Below are 22,782 nucleotides of genomic sequence, written 5' to 3' on the forward strand. Positions count from 1 at the left end.
ACATAATATTGAATCAGAGTAAAATTCCTTCCACGGATTATTTTGGTAGAAATTGACACTAAGTGCTAAATGTGACGGAGAAACAGACGCTAATAATATGGGTAGCTGCCTTAAGATGTTTCATCAAGTGTTTTGGAATCCTTCTTTAGAAGACTAAACACAAGAAAGTAAGATAAAGTGAAAAGAAGGATTAAGTGATCATGCTGTAAGTGGAGCTAATAAAAGTGTTGTTAGCATCTGTTTGTAAGGGTAAGTGTACCTTTAATGTCCTGCCTGCCTTCTCAGTTAATAAAAGCCATATGTCTGAGTCCTACCTACATGAACCATGGGAGTTTTATTTTGCTGTATATTATAAGCTGTTTATTACAAGTGATGCTTTGAACAGTATCTCTCCAAATAGTATCAAGAAGCTTGTAAAAGTCAAATGTCACTCTTCTTAACTGTCGTCTACAAGAAGTCAGAGATCTGCATTCCCAGCCTCCTACCAGCAAACAGTTCCAAGTGTGCTTCTGTTTTGGGTCATCTCACTGTATGAAGACTTTTGTTTAGATCACAGAATAAGGATCTTTATTTTCGCTGCTTATTTGTTGACGAACTCCTATTTTCGATGATCTTCAATATTTCACCCCAATTAACAAATAAATATATTGGTCAGCAGATGTTCCTGATCTTAGAACTGAAGACTGGGAAGAAGTAGCGGACACTTTCCTTTCCACTATGGTGAGTCTTCATAATATCCTGATCCAGTACAAATTCCTCTACAGAGTATATTACATGGCTGTTTGGTTGAAAAGTAGAGATAAATCTGATTGCAATAGCTGTTTTCATTTCCAGGCTGAGCAAGGGACTTTTCTCCATTCTGTATGGCAATGGTATAGCCATACTGGTCTGCAGTTCTTCAGTGCACGGTCATTTTGGATTGCATCATAGTAAGTCTGTTTGGTAGAAATTATTGATTTTTTAGCTACAAGAAACTAAAAATTATTATTTATTTTTTGTTGTATTCCGTTGTCTTGTACTTGTAGCATTGTGAAAAGCCACTAAGTCTCCAACCGTAAACCATTGGATTAAACTAGTTAATTCATATGTTCCTCTGTATAAAAAATTGTATATGAATAGGAAGTGTCCAAAAAAATCTGATGGTCAGGAGAGGTGTCGTGTCTCCTTAAAGAGAGCACCCAAAAAATGTGTGGAGACACCTAGGGAGTGAGTGGGTCGGGGAACATACTGTCTCTCCCCAAGGAGAGCACCCAAAAAGGGTGTGAGGAAACCTCAAATATGAGTGAGGAGACTTTTAAGGCCATGCTAGCTCCTCTGGGTAATTTATGCAAATAAGGAAGATGGAAAAATATGTGTGCAGCGTCACCTATTGGATGGCAGCATTCCTTCAAATCAATGTAACTTTCTAACAAGTCTTAACAATTATTGGGAATAGGAAGCGAGAGAACCAACAGACAGCTGTTTCGGGGTGTTTGCCCCTCATCAGTGTGCAGTTGGTTTCTATAGATTTTTTTTAAAAATCTGATGAAACGTGGGCTGATTGGCTGAATATTTCTACAAGCACCAGTGCTCCAGGAGATAACGTTTTTGTAAGGACAGGGTGGATGCAGTGGAATGTTTGGTATTATTGCATGTATGTGTGTATGTAAGGTTTCACGTGTCATGTTGTGCAAAGAACTAAAATAATGCTGTGGGTTTAGTCAAAATCTCTTTATTATACAATTATCATAGGTTCATATACAGCTCAAATGTTACCATACAGCGCGGCGCGTCGCTCCGGCGTCGGCTCCGGCGGCCTGGAGCACTGTGTCGAGGTTGTCCCAGCAGCTGTGGGCGGCGGCATGGGCGTGTCCGCCCGTAGGGTGCCGCCCGCCCTCCTCCGCTCTTCTTATACAGCAGTGGGCGGAGTTGCCTCCTCCCACTCTCCGCCCCTGGGCGGAACCTTGTGGTTAAAAGTCTGGCAGTGAAGTGAGCTCACTGCCAGTTATTGGTTCTGCATGCACCTAGCCAGTCTGTCTGCGGTTCTCCTCAGCCAGTCCCTAGTTGTCGGTCAGCTCCCTCTGGTCCTCTATTACTCAGTCTGTTTTTGTTGGTTCTGTTTGCCTCTAATCTAGTCTGGCCCAGTCTGCACTAGTTGCTATCCAGCACCCTGCCAGTTTGCCTGTGAGTCCCATCTCCAGCCTTGTAAGTTTTGTTGGTCTGATTCATCTGCCTCCTCTGTCGGCACTCTGTTCCCCCCATTAGGTAGGTTCCTGCTTGTCAGTCGCCAGGTCCCTAGCCAGGGCAGGGACCGCCGTCCAGTTGTCCGCCTGGGGTTAGCCAGGGCCGAGGCAAGTAGGTAGGGACAGTGGGGGTGCGGGAGATCAGGGCACCCCAACTGGCGCTCGGGGAGCAGAGTGCCGTAACATAATAACTGGCCCTTAAAATACTGTTTTTCTTTTCATGGCGGCGATCAGCGCCCTTGCAAACCAGCTGCAAGACCTGGTGCCGGTGATCCAGGATTTGGCAGCTCGCATGGTGGCCCAGGAGCAGTGGGCGTTGTCGCAGGGGCAGAACGCCTCTACCTGTCCCGAACCCAAATGCCCTCTTCCTGAGGTGTTCTCTGGGGAGAGGAACAAGTTTTTTGTTTTTCAACAGGCGTGTCGCCTGTTTTTTCGGATGCGTCCCCGCTCTTCCGGCTCGGAGGTCCAGAGGGTCGGGCTCATAATGTCCCTGCTGCGGGGCTCTGCCCAGACTTGGGCCTTTTCCATTCCCGAGGGTTCCCCCTCCCTGCATTCGGTGGACTCCTTTTTTTAGGAACTCGGGGGCATCTTTGATGAACCGGATAGAGTGGGGTTGGCGGTTTCACGGTTGCTGGCGCTGCATCAGGGGTCGCTTTGTGTGGAGGATTATTGCTCCAGTTTCAGACGCTATGCGGGTGATACTGCATGGAACGATAGCGCCCTGAAAGACGTTTTTATGCAAGGTCTCTCGGACGCGGTCAAAGAACTGTTGATCTCCCATCCCGTTCCCGGGTCCTTAAAGGAGGCTATGGAGTTAGCAGTGAAGGCAGATAGGAGGCTCAGGGCTGGGAAGCAAGATAGACCGACCCATAGAGTCAGGGAGGTCATTTGTCCTGTTCCCTCCCCGTCCGTACCAGTCTCTGTTCCCGAACCTATGGAACTGGACCTGTTGGACCCCGAGGAGCGACGCCGGATTCGGTTATTACATCATCTCTGTCTCTACTGCGGGAAAGCTGGACATCGGGTGATAACCTGCCCCCGGAGGCCTCAGCGTCCACAGTCTGAATCGGCAGAAAGACTTCCAGTCCTAGGCGATTGCAGGGAGGGTCGCCTAGGACCTCAGGTACGTCCTAGACTCGGGCTTGGTACGATGGAGGACCCCAGTGTTACAACTCACGGTGGGGGGTCGCCATTCGGAAGGTCTATCGTTCCTGGTAATGGAGAAAATGTCGGTAGACATGATACTAGGGATGCCGTGGCTGGCGTTGCACAACCCCCAATTCGATTGGGTCACTGGGGAGCTAACCCAGTGGGGGCCGTCCTGCCATAGCCATTGCGCTCCCCCTCCTCCCTGCTCAGTCGATACCGCACTCAGTCCCCGAGGTATCACTTACCCTCACACCCCGTCCGCCCGTCCTGCTGCTGATGTCGCCGCCGGTGTGCTGCAGGGGGGACGGAAGAAGGGGGTGGGGTCTCGTATGCAGTTGCATTGTGAGGAGAGTCGGTCGGTATTTGAGCCGTACAGGGTGGGACAGAAGGGGTACCGGTCCTCTGGAAATCGCAAAAGGAGGGGTCGCACGGGGTGCCATAAGTCTTTGTCGAAACCTGTTGTCTCTTCGGTGATGCCCACCTCCGGTCCCCCGCCGCCCACCCTGGTCTGTGATGAAGTTGAACACAAGGCCCAGGAGGTCCTGGATTCTTGCCGGGGTCCAGGAACCGTACAATATTTGGGGGCCCGGAAGAGTTTTTTTGGAGTATGATAGCTCAGATGACAGTGATTTTAAAATTGGAGTTGCCGCATATTTTGAAGGCAGCGTCATTGGGAGTGAGGATGGGACAAGAGATAGTGGTGAACCTTCGGGCATTGACTCGGAAGACGACCTGAAACACGACGATATGTCAACGGTTGGTCCTGAAGAAGATGTAGAAAGGAGAGCCCCTGAAGGAAATGGGGCAGCCACAGGCTACCAAAGTCATGGACCTGAGGATCAGTCCATGGTGACCGCTCGGGAGGGTCACATTCTCGGGTTGGTACAGCGTTTTCATAGCCGTTTTTTGGATAAGCCTGGTCGAGTTTCCGGGGGCCCGGAGGTCCCCCGTCAGAGGGGGGGTAATGTTACCATACAGCGCGGCGCGTCGCTCTGGCGTCGGCTCCGGCGGCCTGGAGCACTGTGTCGAGGTTGTCCCAGCAGCTGTGGGCGGCGGCATGGGCGTGTCCGCCCGTAGGGTGCCGCCCGCCCTCCTCCGCTCTTCTTATACAGCAGTGGGCGGAGTTGCCTCCTCCCACTCTCCGCCCCTGGGCGGAACCTTGTGGTTAAAAGTCTGGCAGTGAAGTGAGCTCACTGCCAGTTATTGGTTCTGCATGCACCTAGCCAGTCTGTCTGCGGTTCTCCTCAGCCAGTCCCTAGTTGTCGGTCAGCTCCCTCTGGTCCTCTATTACTCAGTCTGTTTTTGTTGGTTCTGTTTGCCTCTAATCTAGTCTGGCCCAGTCTGCACTAGTTGCTATCCAGCACCCTGCCAGTTTGCCTGTGAGTCCCATCTCCAGCCTTGTAAGTTTTGTTGGTCTGATTCATCTGCCTCCTCTGTCGGCACTCTGTTCCCCCCATTAGGTAGGTTCCTGCTTGTCAGTCGCCAGGTCCCTAGCCAGGGCAGGGACCGCCGTCCAGTTGTCCGCCTGGGGTTAGCCAGGGCCGAGGCAAGTAGGCAGGGACAGTGGGGGTGCGGGAGATCAGGGCACCCCAACTGGCGCTCGGGGGGCAGAGTGCCGTAACATCAAAGTGATATAGAATTAATGGCCTAAATAAGTCTATTTTAGTTGCTTGACATGTCTGCTTCATGCTTATATGTTTTTTTTATTTGTTTGTATTGTTATCAACAGGGGCGTAACTAAAGGCTCAGGGGCCCTCATTTAAAAGGTGAGTTGGGGCCCCTCCTCTATCTGTATCTGTACCCGTACCCATACCTAAACCATGCTGCACAGAGGCATAACTTGAAGCTTCTGGGCCCCAATGCAAAACCTGTACCAGGGCCCCCAACTATAATGCTTTATTCATAGTACTGGGCTCCCTATATGGAGAAGAGAGGCCTTATGGGCCCCTAAGGCTCCTGGACCCGGGTGCAACTGCATCCCCTGCACCCTCTATAGTTACGCCCCTGGTTATCAACATTACAAAATAAAACCTTAAAAAAAAGAAAGAAATATATTGTCTTCATTGATAACTTTTCAATGAACAGCCAATCACAGCCAGCACTCAATCATTCACAGCCATTTAGTGAATGACATCACTGAATGGCTGTGATTGGTTTATCGAGCACTGGCTGTGTTGCTGCAAGTTTGCAGCGTCTCCCAGCACACTGTCAAGTGTATGAAGCAGATACCAGGACATGGGCCTTTACATGAGGAAAACTGGACAAGACCGACGAAGGGCATCAACCCAGCAAGCAGACCAGCATCTGATCCTTTGTGTAAGGAGGAATAGGAGGAGTACTGCTAGATCCTCCTTAAAAATGACCTTCAGCAGGCTACTGGTCTGCATGTTCTTACCAAATTGAGGGTGGCAGGAGAGTCTGACATCCCGTAGTGGGAACTGTGTTCACAGCCCATCACCGTGCAGCTTAATTGGCATTCACCAGAGAACATTAGAATTGGCAGGTCACCATTGGTGCCCCATTCACTTCACAGATAAGCTTAACACTGAGCACATATCCTTTGCTCATTGAGATCTGAGCAGTAATTTAAACCTTCTCTTACATTTTCTGAGCAATGTTTTCCCTTAATTTGTTTGAGCAGTGTATATTTAGTAACTCCATAACCACAACAACAACAAACATCCTCTAAATGTATCTTCCACTTTCAGAGGTTCGAATTTTAGTATTAATGTATATCTATGTGTTTCTACTTTTTTCCTTTCACGTTATGTGAAGTCTACTTCATACTTGTAGTCTTGTTAACATTCCAACCTTAACTTTTGTACCTCTTTGTGGCTTATTGATTTGAGTTCAGTTTCCTGTTTGCTTCATTTTTGAAGGCTTCTCCCAGTCTCCTATGTACACTGCTATGTGTTAACATTTGTCTTGTAAATAGTTAATGAGATATTGATGGGATGCCAATACAGAAGAGGAGGGAGTCAGCTGGATCAGTTTATAAGGGCCTTGAAGTGCAGCAGCTGTGGCTCAACTTTGAGGAGAGGATCAAGTCAAGAATAAGAGATAGGCAAACTTTGGCTTAAATGTTCTTCCCTCTGATTGTCCTTGGACATCTGCCTCATCTCCTGTCAGGAATGTTGGCAGCTGTTAGATCAGAATAACACTGCTGCTCGGTCATTTCGATAGCTGGGTCTGCTAATACTTTAAGCCAACTGGTCTCTGCACTATGCCTAAACTGATACACAACTATGCTAATGTCTAAAGTCAACCGCCATGAAATCCAACAGCTATGAAATACATAGAGCTTTTACTGTTCCTCTCTTTTACGTTCATGATAATTTGCTGTAGTTGTTTACGGTAAATGTAACTATGTGACCATTGTAACAACTGTATGAGTATCTGGAACAACGTACACTCAAGGAGTTGGAGAGGGAGAAGTAATTTTCTGCTTTACAAATGTTTCATATATTTACCTACTGCCAGCAATTTCCAAAGTATTTATTAAGTAATTACTTTATATTAGTCAGGGTTAATGCCAACTATATATTTCAATATAAATTATGAGAAATGTAAAAATAATTGTAGCAATCTTTATTTATACAGCAGGGATGTAGCTAGAGGGGGTGCAGGTGGTGCATTATGGCATCGGGGAATGCAATATATCACTCTACTCTAGCAGGGTATTTAGATACAAGGATAGGGCAGCTAATCTAATTTTTGCTTGGATGAAGCCAAGTATTTGTACATGGAGATTCTGGTTTGATGTACATCCCTGTTCAAGTTGCAAGGCCTGTTAAAAAGTTGGACATTGACTCATAGGGTAGCACCTTTCAATAGATGCCGCTATGAAGGATTATTCCATCACTCATTTGCAAGACTTTTTCCCAGTGAGCATTGCATTACCTATACAAGACTTCGTATATCCTTGTGGTACTCTCTCTTGTGGTGCTCTCTATAAGGAGAAATATCACACTCTCCCTTTCCGAGACTCACATTGATACCCAATCATCTAGCTAATGGCCCACCAGAATCATACTGTATGCCGATAAAGGGCAACAATCCTGAAACAGTTGTAGGTACATGGATATTCTGGTCTGGTCTACATCCCTAGTCATGTTGCAAGGCCTTTTAAAAGGTCAGCTATTGACTAATAGGGTTGCTACTAGAGATGAGCAAGTATACTCGCTAAGGCACATTCCTCGAGTGAGTAGTAGTGCCTTAGCCGAGTATCTCCCCGCTCGTCTCTAAAGATTCGGGGGCCGGCGCGGGTGACAGGTGAGTTGCGTCGAGGAGCGGGGGAGGAAAGAGGGAGAGAGAGATTCTCCCTCCGTTCCTCCCTGCTCTCCCCCGCCGCTCCCCGCCCCCCGCCGCCCCCCGAATCTTTAGAGATGAGCGGGAAGATACTCGGCTAAGGCACTACTCGCTCGAGTAATGTGCCTTAGCGAGTATACTCGCTCATCTCTAGTTGCTACCTTCCATTACGTGGTATAGTGGAGGATTATTCCATCACTCATTTGCATGGCTTTTTTTCCAAGGAAGCATAGCATCTGCTATATAGGATTTACTTGTGTGGCTCTCCACAAGGAAAAACATTAACCACTCAGCTTTGGGCGGAGGAAACCCTAGGTCTGACTCTGGCTAAAATAGGTATTTAAATATGCTGCAGACTTTACATCTGTACCATATTTCCCAATTGCTAATTTGCAGATTTCTTAATATATTTACCTTTAGAATTCTTTATCATTACCTTGTTACAACTGTTCAAGTCTCCCATTGCATCTCTGTTTCATGTGTACCAACATATTGTCCATGGAAACATCTATTCACATGAATGGGCTAGGCTGTCACTGGTTTAGTGGCTTAGTATGGTTGAAATGTCATTTCAACTGAGCCGCTCCTCTCACAGTTGATTGCACAGTACATAAATAGTTGTAATAGATGCCCAAACAGCAACATAAGAATAGTGAAGAATTCTAAGGGCTCGTTCAGACAAACGTAGTTTTCGCACTGCATAGCAGCGCAAAAAGATAGCTGCTAATAGCGCTGTAAAGATCGCGTGAATGAAGTAGCCCGTTCACACAAAACTAGGTGTGAGCTGCGTCCTTTTTAAGGCTCCCATAGGAGCCCATGGAAACCACGCAGCAAAGATAGGACATGCCTTGGAGCTACATGTGGCCTGCAGCATATCCTATCCTTGTTAGGTGCGCACCGTTTTGGGTGCCTAACATTCTCTTATGTGAACGCTTCTATAGGAACCTATTGGTTCCTAATAGAAGTGCATTCTGTCGCTGCTAGCAACGCGAAAACTGCGTTCATCTGAACGAGCCCCAACAGTAAGTACTGTATAATTGATACTAACACCCCATGCGAGTTTTAGTATCTCTCCTCTATGGAGCATGTGCTGCATTCATCAACAAGGTTAAAAACAATTGCAGATTAATTCTATTTAGATACCAGGTCAGGTCTTAATAGGGGTATTGCCAAAGGCGCCTCTGCCATGTAAGACACCACATGGGTCAGGAGAGTAGGTGGGAGAATGTGAGCAAAGCTTTGCTATATTTTTCTAACAATAATTGAGGTAGTGGCAGCATCAGAGATGTAATAAAATCAACTTCTCTTTATTGCTCCATGTTAAAAAGGCAACCTTTCGACACAGATGTCTTTATCAAGCCAATTGATAAAGGTTTGATAAAGACATCTGTGTCCAAACGTTGCCTTTTTAACATGGAGCACTAAAGAGAAGTTGATTTTATTACATCTCTGATGCTGCCACTACCTTAATTATTGTTGGACTGCGCTTGGGGATTGGGAGGTCCATAATAGAGTTGAGCGAACATACTCTGGTGAGCTTGATGCTCGTTCGAGTATTAGCGTACTTGATGGTGCTCGTTACTCGAACGAACATCAAATCGCGTTCGACCCCGCCCCAGCTTTTGGCTCCTCCCCGCTGTGACGCAGAATGCGTCGAGAGAGAGAGAGAAAAAAAGCTCGGGACCCCGGCGTTCCACATACAAAAATGCTCGAGTCTCCCATTGTAGTCAATGGGGTTCGTTACTCGAGTAGAGCTCTCGAATTTTACGAAAAGCTTGACTCGAATAACGCGGACCCGAGCATTTGGGTGCTCGCTTATCTCTAGTCCATAATTCTCTTTTTGTGGCTCTGCATGGTAAGGTACCTCACCCATGTTTGGGATCTACTAAGGAGTGCTGCCGGACACTTGGAATTTTGATTGCTATATTTTTCTGTCTTCACTAGAAACCTCAAATAAGTATGCTGATAAATCTGTCCCATTTTGTCTTCTTTTAAACTTCTTTTAGATGTAAAGTTGCTAGAATCGTAAAAAAGTATGATAGTTTATTTATTAGTTGGCTTTCGTTGACTCACTGGATTTCATCTTTGTAATATGATGCCATATTATCATCCAGCTCTTTGCTCAGTATACATGTGCAGTGTAGAATTATACTGTATATGTTTCTGATACATTGTAACTAAATACTTACACCATTGTCTTAGCATGGAAAAATGCTTTGTTTGGGAAGTATCCAGGCAACTCGAAAGTAATTATTGCGTCTGGATACCACAGAAAATGATGTTTTAACTTGTTTCACATGTACGCCTGTGAAAAAGGTTTGAAAATCCAAAACTTCTGAGAACTCAGAATGTTTTTTCATTAGGCAAGTAAAGGGTTAACTCATAAAGAAAATCCCTGTCCATATGCCCTATTAGTATAAAGGGGGCCCTTGCTAAGGACCTCCCTTTATGAGCCAGCTGGGCAAGATTCGGCCCGCCTATGTGTTACATGATTGGTCGTTTAGCTGGCATGTGATGCTATGCTTCTGCAGAAAGAATATATAGTGTGGGGACGTTTTCCTGAAATAATAGCAAATTGGCAAGTGGCATTGTAGCAAAACCTCAGCTTATACTTAAAGAGCATCTCTACCTACAGACATGAATGTGAATCTTATATGAAGACAACTATAGTCCCACCAAAAAGTCAGTTCCATATATCAACCGATATAACAGACCCCCCCCCCCCCCCCCCAAAAAAAAAGTCCAAGACAGGACTGCAGAAATCTATCATTAAAAAATTGTTACAAATATAATAAAAGCATTTAAAAAATGGAACATAAAGGAAATGCAGCATCAAAACAAGGGAAATACATTGCCTCGGATCACACATATAAGGAGTTCCCAAAGAAAATCATGCTCATATTAACCTACAATAGGGGCAACCAATCTCAGTGTCATATATATATAGTAAAGTGTTACCACGTAACCAAGGGTCTGGAAATCCCTGTGCCCGATGCACACATTTCGCCATTAGCTTCGTCCCCCCTTTTTAGGATTAGCTTCCACATGTGACCATAATAAATAACACTATACTGTATCTGGCCGTTATATGACTTGCTTACTGCATTTATCACCATTTTACCCATCTGCAGGCCTATATATATTTATATTTAGTTTTATTTATTTTTTTACCCAAATCAGGGATGATTTTCAGGGAAGGGCTTATATTTCAAGCCCTCCCTGAAAATCACTGCAGGGGTTGCCAGCATCCTATTGCTTTCAATGGGGCTGCCGGCAGCAGCTGTGGCCCCATTAAAAGCAATGCTGCACTGACCTGCATTTACGTGTGTTTGTGCACGTACGTGGGTGCGCAGTTTTGTGCGCACCTATGTACGCACACGCTCGTGTGAATGCACCCTAACACTTGTGTACAGCTACTTTTTCCTTTAGAGCTTTCCACAAAATAGCAACGAAAAAGGGCAACTGTTGGAAAGAGAAATCTGCCTGGTTATTCTTCAATACTTTGCTGGACCCATATCATTGCATTGCGAATCAGATTTGATATAGAAAAGCTTTAGAAAATCCTTATCAAAACTGCAGCAGTGTCATTTTAAAAAACATTGAGAAAAATGTATTTAACCTTTTAGTGAGGGGCCCATTTTGTACCCTAATAACTAGAGATGAGCGAACGTACTCGGTAAGGCCGATTTCACAATCGAGCACCGCGCTTTTCGAGTACTTCACTACTCGGGGGTCGCCGGGGAGCGGGGGGAGGCGTGGTGGAGCGGGGGGTAGCAGCGCGGAACAGGTGGGAGCTCTCTCTCTTTCCCTCTTCCCCCCACTTCCCTCTGCAACCCCCCGCTCACCCACAGCGCCCCCGAGTACTTTTCACCCGAGTAGTGAAGTACTCGAAAATCGCGGTGCTCGATTGCGAAATCGGCCTTACCGAGTACGTTCGCTCATCTCTACTAATAACCAATAATTCAATTTTTCTATTTTCTTCGTCATCACATTCCTACAGCCTTAACTTTAAAACTTTTCCATTGACAGAGCTATACGAGGGCTTGTTTTTTGCCATGCAAGTTGTATTTATTAATGGCATAATTTTGGGGTGTATATATTGTATTGTATGACTTTTATTATTTTGGGGGGAGGGCTGGTTGGGGGAAAAAGAAATTCCATCATTGTTTTTTTGTTTTTTATTTCATTTTTATAGCGTTTAGCATGCAGAATAAATAATGTGATAGCATTATTCTCTAGGTCAGCCATAACATGCTTATTTTTCCATTGATGGAGCTCTATGGGGGCTTATTTTTTGTGGGATGAGTCTTCATTAATCCCATTTTTGGAAACATATAACATTTTGATCAATTTTTATTCAGGTTTTTTCAGAGGAAATATTAACAAAATTAACAATTCTGGCCTGTTTCTTTTAATTTTTATCTTACAGTATTCATCACGCTGCATAAAAGAAATTAATTTTTCAGGTCAGTACAATTACGTTGAAAGCATATTTCAATTATTTTTGTTTAATATCTTGCTACTATTTCTAACAAAGATGTATGTTTTTTGTATTCTCACATTGAAAGACCTGAATGTGATTGTTCCCAGCTAGAGAAACCACATAGTCTTGTAGATATGATACCTTCTAACATAGTTCTGTTTCTGTCCAGGATGAATTATACCTTTTATTGGTAAACCGTGCATGTTACACAATGTACTAACTTTTTTTTCTAGGGTCATTGTGAACGTGACAATACCAAAATTGTGACAATTTCCTCTAAATTCCGGCAAAATGCCTGACTACTGGCTGAAAATTGAATGGACTCTAGGATAGTCAATAGGAGTCCATTCGGCTCCATTCGGTTCAGTTATAAAACGAAACTGTTAGGCCAGGGTATGCTGGGACCTCCCAAACACTGATATGAATGAGCCCTTATATTGGTCTGGAGGCCATCTTCAAGCCTTTGGATGCCATAGCAACTCAACAGGACGCCATGATCACATCAGTCCTCTCCATCATCTTTCTACATGCAGCAGTTACATTGACTGCAACATGTAACGAATTAAACAGCGGGGATTGGCCGTTTCTCTGATCCATGCTGTTAGAACAGGTGCCGGGCTGTCACCGGGCATAAGAATAAAGCCCATTAGTAACCGCCAGATGGGTGTATGGGCCGTTACTAAGGGGTTAAACAAACTGAAGGCAAGAGAACAACTCTGAGACTTGTATTTATTGACAATTTATGAGCATCATAACTTCAGATTCTAATTGCAAGAAATATAAATTACAGGGACGAAAATAATTAAGTAACTGACTGATAGTAGAACCTTTGGCTGAATACTAGATGCGGAAAACTCAGAACAATTTATTTTTGTTACCCTAATAGAAAATTACTTTGAATTGTTGATCACTTGACTTCTAGTTATACAAAGCTATCTTGCAATTTGTCACCATAGCAATATCATTCCTTGTGACTGAGGCATGAGGTCATTGATAGAATGGTGATCTCTCAGAAGTGAAGGTGATTCTTTCCAGCTATGTAAGGCTGCATTACTCTCCATGTTATCTGAGTGCTATGACACAGACACAGCTTTACTTTCCAGCTCCGTCAATTTGACACTTCTCTCCAGCAGTGCATACATCATTATGGGAACCTTAAGATCTCAGCACTCGTTTGTTCATTTGTTTTTTACTTAGTGATATTAAGTAGGGAGAATCATCTGAAGAGTGTCAAACAATCTTCCAGGGCCACTTTGTCTGCAGTATTTAAAGTCCTGGCACCAACGTGTAGCAGTTAATATTGATGAAGCCGCTTCCCATTCATATTCATTTATAAGTTCTCAGCAGTGCCATGTTCATATCAGAGATGTTAGTTACACGTACTGAAAAGAAGATATCCGTGTTGTGTAGGTTATTTGTAAGGCGGGTTTACTTTGCACTCTCCAATCGCAGCCTTTCGACTGAAGAAGTATCATTTATAGTTGCCTGTTTCTTTAAAAGGAATCATTTGTTTTCTAAGGGACTGCTTAGTAATTCAAAATATAAACTGAATTTCTAAAAACTTTTGACATGTCAAGTTTTCATTAAATAAGGGAGACGGAACAATACCTCCACAGAGCACCTATTGGAAGGCAGCAATCCCTATCAATGTTAGACTCTTTATATAAGCCTTGTAACAATGACCAGGAGTTGAAAGCAAAGTCAGAGCCCATGCACAGACAGCTGTTTCAGGGTTTTGCCCTTCATCAGTGTGCAGTAGGTTTCTGATTTTGCCAGAGAGAGTTTTCATCAGTGGAGTCCAGATGCGGAGACACACATCGATTGCTAAAATGAATGGGCAAATGTGCTCACTGAGTGCTGTGCCCATTTAGCTGTCATTGAAAGTGGCATATAGACTATAGACTTTGTATAAAGTCTGTACTCTACTCTGAATTGGCACAGTGATCATATGAGTGATTCTGCCCATATGTTTTAGTAATCATAGGAGTCTCAGCACCCACACCCCACTGATCACTGTTTCTGACATGTCACTATCGTGTGTCAAACGTTTGCCAAAAGGTTAGTCAAGTAATAAATCTTGTTATTTTCTATAGTGACAACTTATTCCACAGCGCTTTCAGGTAATTTATTTATTACCCGCCAGCAAGTGGGAACTCATTTTACAAACTTCAGAAGGATGGAAGGCTGAGTCAACTTTGAGCCGGATACCTGAACCACGTGGGGATTGAACCTGCAACCTTCAGGTCGTGAGTGAGAGCTTAGGACTGCATATCTGCTGTGGCTGATCGCAAAAATGATGGTCTTCTTGACTGTCAGCTGAAGATGAAGATATGAATTGTGGTGTAAGCCCAGGAAGAGCCTGGTGCTAACGGGTAAATGTACATAAATAGCTGCTGGGAGGAGCATGTAAGTCTAGATAAAAAGGCAGTTTTGGCACCAGTAGGTGACACTGTTTGTGATCCGTGTGTAGTACCTATTGAAGCTGCTATTGGCTTGTGAAATAGTTATACTTGGGTCATGGCCCACCTGGCAGGATTGCAGTGTGCAGACTTGGACATCATGAGTGGTGGTGGACTGGAGGCTGGGTGCAGCTTGTCCAGTGGAGAGTTGATGGAGGGATGAAGGCCAGGAGTCATGATGATGTAGAGTAAGTGAAGAGCTGTGTAGATGGTCACCTGATGTGTGAGAGCGTCTCTGGCAGGAAACAGTTTAGGGGCTGCTTTGCTGAGCTGGGCCTGGTTGTTACAGGAGTAGATGGAGAGCAAACAAGTGACTAATTGTTAGACAGGGACTAAGGAGGCTGGCCATGGAAGAGGGTGGTTTGCAGTGTTCTATGCAAATAGGAATATACTATAGTGTTAAAAAAAGCTACATATTTCAGCTCCCTACAACTAGACCTGAGAGTAAGGACCCAGCTATAAGGGTCTGAAATACATAGTTTTTTCCACACTATGTTCCTACTTATATTTTAAATTAGCCAATAAATCTATGTTTTTAAGCATTTACTTTCATGCTGGGCATCTAAGGTGAAGAGGAATGAAGCTCTGTAGGGTAGGATCTGAGAAGGACAGGGTTCAATAGGAAAGGGCTTAGACTGAGAGACATATCCACTTGGTATTTGATGGAAGGTGAATTGGCAGCTGAGGCATATATGAAGTAAGGTCCTGGGGTGTGGATTTTTTGGAGTGAACAGAAATCTGAGATAGTAGATGAAACTGTTATTCAATAGTATACTCTTTTCAGTAAAGTTCTGCAATGCTTAATCAACAGCACCAATATGTATGTATATAAAAAACAATATGATTTTATGTCTCATCTGAGTCTTGTGACCATTAAGTGTTTTGTGCTTCTCAAAGTGACTAACCATTAGGTCAAGAAGTGTTAAGTTAGTGTGAACTGTTTAAAACTGAATTTGGTCTGCACATTGTTGTCTTGCTTTAAAAATGAACCACCCTACATATTAAAGGTACAAGAACATATTAAAGCTCAATTAGATGAACTTTAGAAACTAGCTGATTTTATTGAGTGCATCCACTGCAGATAAGGGAGATGGAATAAATCCTCCACAGTGCCACCTATTGAAAGGCAGAATTGAGGATTTATTCCATCTCCCTTATTTGCATATTACCCAGAGGAGCGTGCATGGCCATTTGAGTCTCCTTACTTAGTTTATAGTTGCTCTCCCTAAGGAGAAAAGATAGCGTTTCTGATCCACTGCAGATGAAATGCACAAGTGTATCTGGTTGGCTTTCATGAAGGTCTCTTTGCAAGATACCAAAAATACCTAGCTCATTACTTAAATAACTGCTGTGATGTAAATCATCCGTTCAGAAAAATGAAGGGTAGTGAGATACATAGAAAAGAGGACAATGTTTAAAAGCAGAGAGGAGTCCAGCTCCTACTACCAAATGGCAAAAATAAATACTTAACCAACTCTGGGCCCTGCCTCTACAAGGACCTTTTCTACTCAAGGGCCCCATAGCAGATACATGGTCTGCCTCTTTAATAGGCATGCTTCCCATACCTGCATACATGACTTCGGTGACTTGCATTCAATACTGTATGAAACTATTAACCATATATGTATGTATGGTAAAAACCTTCCTCTTTTCTACCTTCAACCATTAAATCAATTTCCATAAAGGAAGAAAGGGAAAATATTTACCTAATTCCTTTGATTTTGAAATAATTAATTACATGTAGATACTTTTTAAACTAACTACAGCTAAAATGACACACTTATAGAGACATTTAGTGAGAAAGTTACAATATAACAAGTTATGAACTGCAGCAACTTGTTTATTGATATTTCTAACATTGTATCTAAACAAAAAAAGGACATTTCTTCTTATTATTTTGTGTCTGGTACATATACAGTTAAGCTGAGACATCAATGTACATTGTCAACATGGCTCACTTTCAATCTGTGCTCTAGGGGTGGGAGTTACAATCTTGGAGATGTCTGGCTATCTGCTATTCTGCTTGTCATTCTTCACAAGAAGACCACCCAGCAAATTGCCTGAAGAAATAATTCTTCAAGCGCTACATTTACACAAAATATATAGTCAGAGTGCATCATCCACAACATGAGGGGGGATTTGCATACAGAAAACAAGCTGGAAACAAAGACCATATTTTATTACACTTGCTGCTGTCACAAATGTACAGACAATACTTTAATTCACAATTGCCTTTATTTTGGGTTATTTAAATAAGACTTACATATTTTGCAGACCTGCGCACTTATTAAAGGAGATTTCCAATCTTGGAAATTTATGGCATAACTACAAGATGTGTCATAATTGTCTGAAAGGTGGGGATCCCCACTCGAGAATACTTGCAAAGCAAAGTGAGTAGTACTACAATTATATAGTTTGCTACAAAAAACACAAAAATTTTGAAACATGAATAAGTGATCCAATCAAAGAAACAGATTTTCTATAGAGGTGACATTATTTTTAGAACCATACATAAATTATATTCATTGTATACGGATCAGAAAGTCATCACAGTTCTTATAGATAATCCTTATGTCTTTAGCCAGCGTTAGGGCTGTATGTCGTCTGCGTAATGAGCAGTGCTAAAAGCTCATTTACTTACTTTGGGACATTCAGACCTGCGTTTCTCAAGCGTGTTTTATGCACGTGACCTATTTTGGTACGTAGTATACATATTATAGTCTATGGGTGTAAATTACGCAGTAAATACCCATGTTACATGCGTATTTGCTGCATACTGTGCATTACACTTTCAAAAATATGTGTGTAACATGCACAATGTAAGTGAGTCCTTAGTCACGACCTGAAGGTTTTGAGTCCGATCCCCGCTTGGCTCAGTTAGCTGGCTCAAGATTGACTCAGCCTTTCATCCTTCCGAGGTTGGACTGATTTAAATGGTCGGCGTTCATGGGTTTGCCCATTTTTGTGTGTCTTCCTGTGCATACATATCTACACATTTGTGCAACCCCATAGACTCTATGGGGACTCTTGGTGCACAAATGTGCACAAAAGTAGAGCATGAAGCGGGGTTTTTTCGTGTATGCAAAAAAGAATGGTAAGGATGAACCCATTTAAAACAATGGGTTCTATTCACTGTCACTGCGCAATGTGCACAAATATGGTGGTCTGAAGCCGCTCTTAAAGGGACATTCAAAAGGGAGTTACAAAAGTGCTTTGAGGGAAGGGAGGCGAAGGAAAGGGAAATGAAGGGGGAGGAAGAGGAAAGGGTGAGAAAGGTAAAGTAATATGAAGGGAAAGGAGTTGGAAAGGAACAGCAAGGAATGTCGGAAAATTGCCTGCTACCACATTGGAGGGTTTTTTTTGCCTTTCTTTGCATCAACATTGGGGGGTATAGGCTGAACCGGATGGACATATGTCTTTATTTGGCCTAACATACTATGTTACTATGGAAAGGAAAGGGAAAGGGTGAGAAAAGTCTTCTTCTTAGGAGGTAAAGTTAGTCCCCTAAAATCAATGTTTTTGAATTATGACTTTATATGATAACTACATAGGTGCTGTGCAATTACATTTCTAAAGCACCGAGTCCATTAATCCTGTACAGCATGTCATTTAGTCACAATCCCTTTCGAAATCCCCCCACTGATCAATTCTAAATCCTCCAGTTAGGATTTCATATTTCAAATCCTTCACTCATTCTTCTCGCCTCAAATACTTCCTCTTACGGCTGCACATGGCATCTGGATGCATTTGGATCCTGAAAATTTGATATTTTTGAGCAATTCCAGATTGATATGGTCATTGGGACTATTTGTCAAGGTTGCTGGCTCATTGGGTATTTTTAAACCACTAAGGAATTCTCCAGCCAGCATTTTCTTGCCGGCAGCCAGCATTGGAAAGAAACATTTTAAACTTGAAAGGTTAAGATCTTGGAAGCACTGATTTCATCTGTGCTTGTAACCAAGGTAGGCAGATGGATTAACGATATGTGCACAATGTTCACTCAAGACACCTCAGTAAATATGCACAACTGCTAGGAGAACACAGGGACAATCTAACGTTATTGTCTAATCATTTCAATGCGAAGATTAGAAAGTGGTGCCCAAATCATTAGTGTAAATATCAAAAAGGATTTACCAAGAAGAACTGAAGTTTCATGCTCTTTCTGATGTATGGCAGAGGCAGCTACAGGGCATAATTTTCTATGCAGGTCTTCAGAAAACCAGATAAACTTAACATTCACGCATTCCGAGTAAGAATAACACAATATATGTGTATGCCTAAGAATCAATATTACGTTGAAAATCAAACAAGCTATTCATTTTGCTACATAATATTATGCACCACAAGCTGCAAAAAGCATGTAATGGATTTCAGATAGAACCGTTTTTCTCAGAGATGGATAAGCCAATTCAGATTACATTTAAGCAATAACTTGTCAACACACATGCTTCTGGTTAAGGCATTTATTGACCAAAGAATTATGAATCAGAGCAAGAGGACCTATTTGTATAGTAGAAAAACTGGCTAATGCAATGTGCTAAGTCTTCCACATTTTAGACCCTTGTTCAATGGATAACCCCAAGTCTCTAGTCAAGCTGAGAATCATAGGAGATGGAGTTCGGCAGCTACAAATTGAGTATTATAGTCTAATACACCAACAGGGGTTTGTTTTATTATATTTTGCAAGTCTATATGGTTTATTTATGCACTCTCATGATTTGCCATTAGACTACCTCTCACTTGTTTTCTAGTTTTTCACAGAAGATCTAATATTGTTTTATATATCCACAGCCACATTATTATTGAAGAGATTTTGCCAAGTTAGCACAGTTTGAGAGGAGACGCATTATTGGAATGCGAGAAGCTGGATGGTCTTATCAAAGAATTGCCAGCCACTTGGGCTATTCTGACCAGACTGTAAGGAGATGTTGGGATCAGTGGATGCGGGAGGGCACGAACGCAAGGCAACCGGGCTTAGGACATTCTTGAAAGACCACCAGTAGAGAGGATCATCCAACAAGCATGAGCAGCTTTAACTGTTTCTTTGTCCGCCGTACAGAGATTGCCCCTACTGCTGGTGTGATGGTCCAGGGGTTCATAACATACATCAGTCAGTGGTAGTGGTACGAGGGACAATGACATTCAGCGATATCTTCAGGACACATGTGTTACCTCTCATGGTGGCTTCCAAGAGGCATTTTTTTAGCAGGATAATGCTCAGCTGCACACATCAAGGGTGTCACAGGAATGCCTCCACAACATTGTCAGATTTCCATGGCCTGCTTGGTCAGCAGATTTATCATCAATATAACATGTATGGGACCATGTGGGATGCCAACTTCGACAGCCTACGTGATGTAGATGCTCAGTTACAGCAAATGTGGACCGGTATGCTGCAGGATACCATACAAAACCTGTATACCTCCATGTCCGCCTGTATCACATCTTGCATCCAAGCTAGAGGCGGTACACCAGGCTACTAGAGCCTCTATGCCTGCCCGTATCACATCTTGTATCCAAGCTAGAGGCGGTACAACAGGGTACTAGAGCCTCTATGCCTGCCCGTATCACATCTTGTATCCAAGCTAGAGGTGATACAACAGAGTGTAATGACCCAGAGGTTCCTACAGGATAGTCATACACTCAGGGGTCCTGAAATACCTGGCTATGTGCTCCTGCGGAGACATAGAAGGTATCGTACAGGAAAGAGACCTTGTCTTTCCCCTACTTCACAGACTAAATTTAGTCTGCCCAGCAACAGCTTGCTCTTGATTGGCTGCTTGCCATAGAATTTCTTGCTTGATAGTGGCAGGAGGAGTTGCGGCAAGCCCAGAAAAGTGAGCAGGATGTGAGGCGGAGAGAGAGAAAAAGTGCGGGAAAGCAGCAGGAAGTGAAGGAGGAGTTAGTTAGAGTTCTCGATGTGAGGTGGACGAGAGAGGTGGTGTATTGCAGAGCTGCAGCCATTAGCGTGCCCAACTGGAGATTGGGATTACACAAGCTACACAAACAAGTCCAACGTGGAGGAGAAAGATCTGGGAACCATCTACACAACAGTGTACGAGCCTCTGTTAAGGCAAAGTCTGGCAATGCTGATGAATAGAGGCTCCTGTCACACATTTAGAATGAAGAAGATGATAGCTCATCCTGCATGACTGCATACTTATGGTCTTTAGTTTATTGAGGTGAATGTAGAATTTAGTAGTTACACTACCCTTCCAGCAGGCAAAGGTGGTAAAATCTGCAGTTATGTAATGCAGTGATGATGCATCATGGGTTTGATAGCACAGAACACAGTGAAGGTGAAATCAACATCAAGATGATGCCTGATAAGCATCAGACAGGAGGCTGCACTGCATGGAAGTGACTGCAATATACATAGGAGACATCCAGAGTTGGACAGGCAACCGTAAGGGGGAAGGAATGGAAAAAAGTATGTTAATGGAGGTACTTCTTTAACCTACCAGTATATTTTTTGGAGTAAGGGAGGGAACCTGAATACCAAGACAAAGCCCACACAATTACAATGGGTACATAAACCCTTATCCACCATGCTGCATCAGCACTTTACAAATGTTGGTTCATGAAGACATAGACTGCCCATCCAGATTAGATAGCTGTTGGCCAAATTCAGTCAACAACTATGTGGCTCAGCAGTCCCATAGACACTTGTTTTGAATGTAATGAGGGAAGAAAGCCTCTGACAGACTCCTCCGGCAATGGCTTATCTCCCAAAGAACAAAAGTATCAGCCAATAACTGTGCAATACTTATGTCCCCTGACAGCTGCTGTTGGGAAGAGCCAGCAGACTGCCACATTACATGATAATCTGAACCCCCTGAAATCAATTTACATCTAATGTGTATAATATTATGGTTTAGCCTTTATACATAGTTTATGTGATGTCTAAAATGTTATTCTTCAGATGACTAATAAGTGGTCAGATGACTGCAGTTGGCTTGGAGGAAGCGGATGTAAAAAAAATCTTGGACACCATCATGGTGTTGCACAGTTGGAGAAGTTGTACATTCTATGAAGTAGCATACAGACATGCCTGAGCCGGTTCAAGCCCCAGTGTAGAAGACAGCAGGAAAACACAGTCACCGCTATTGTAGACTACAAGAACAGACTGGAGTGCTAACTAGTATAATGGAGCAGTGTAGAGAAAGGCAATATTTTGTATTGTCCAAATTTCCCATGAGCCACCTGCACGATCTAAGACCTGCAGTGAGTTGCATAGACTCAGTACCTCTTTTGACAGAGTTACCCCTCCGTCCAAGGACCCTGTAAAAATCCTAATGCATTTGAAAGGGCTGACCATGAATATACAGTACCATGATGATATACAGTACTGTGCAAAAATTTTATGCAGGTGTGGAAAAATTGCTACAAACTAAGAATGCTCTTAAAAAATAGAAATGCTAAGAGCTTTTTTTGTCAATTAACAAAATGCAAAGTGAATTAACAAAAGAGAAATCTAAATTGAATCAATATTTCATGTGACCACCCTTGGCCTTCAAAATGGCATTAAAGCTCCAGGTATACTTGCACACTGTTTTTGAAGGAAGGTTTTTCCAAACACCCTGGAGAACTAACCACAGATCTCCTGTGTATGTAGGTTGCTCAAATCCTTCTGTCTCTTAATGTAATTCAAGACAGACTGGATACTGTTTAGGTCAGGGTCTGTGGAAGCTATATCAGCACTTCCAGGACTCCTTGTTCTTCTTTGCACTGATAGTTCTTAATGACATTGGCTGGATGTTTGGGGTTGTTGTTCTGCTGCAGAAGAAATTTGGAGCCAATCAGACACCTATTTTTATTTAAAAAATCTTATTTGCAGCATTTTCCAGAGCTGCCTAAACCTTTTGCACAGAACTGAATGTATTGTAGGGTTTTTGCTGTTATTGAAGTTTCCTATGTTAATCCCAGCTCTTCCAAAAGAGACAGCAACACATCTATATTGTGCTCAGAAATAGGTTTCATAGCCTCATAAACCACTGCAACAACAGATCTGTGTTTAGAATGCATTGTGAATTATTGTACAGAAGAAGGGGTTAAAGGGTCAACCCCCTCAAGCACAGACCTTTGTGAGCTTGTGCCCCACATCCTAGGCTGTAGTAATGTAATCCTGCTTTCTAACCAAGCCAACATTTGCACGGTGTTT

At 43.1% G+C, this 22,782-nt stretch overlaps 1 long non-coding RNA gene across 1 annotated transcript in view; it reads left to right on the forward strand.

The window, feature by feature from the left end:
• Positions 1–559: 559 nt before the first annotated feature.
• The window catches only part of LOC136610783 (uncharacterized), an 84,966-nt gene continuing 62,743 nt past the window's right edge, over positions 560–22,782 (forward strand). The window contains exons 1-3 of the long non-coding RNA XR_010790168.1: positions 560–720; positions 835–929; positions 12,109–12,145. This is a non-coding gene — a long non-coding RNA (uncharacterized lncRNA). The remainder of the gene's footprint in view (positions 721–834; positions 930–12,108; positions 12,146–22,782) is intronic.

The sequence above is a fragment of the Eleutherodactylus coqui genome, chromosome 2 (genome assembly GCF_035609145.1).
Source record: "Eleutherodactylus coqui strain aEleCoq1 chromosome 2, aEleCoq1.hap1, whole genome shotgun sequence".
Lineage (NCBI taxonomy): Eukaryota > Metazoa > Chordata > Amphibia > Anura > Eleutherodactylidae > Eleutherodactylus > Eleutherodactylus coqui.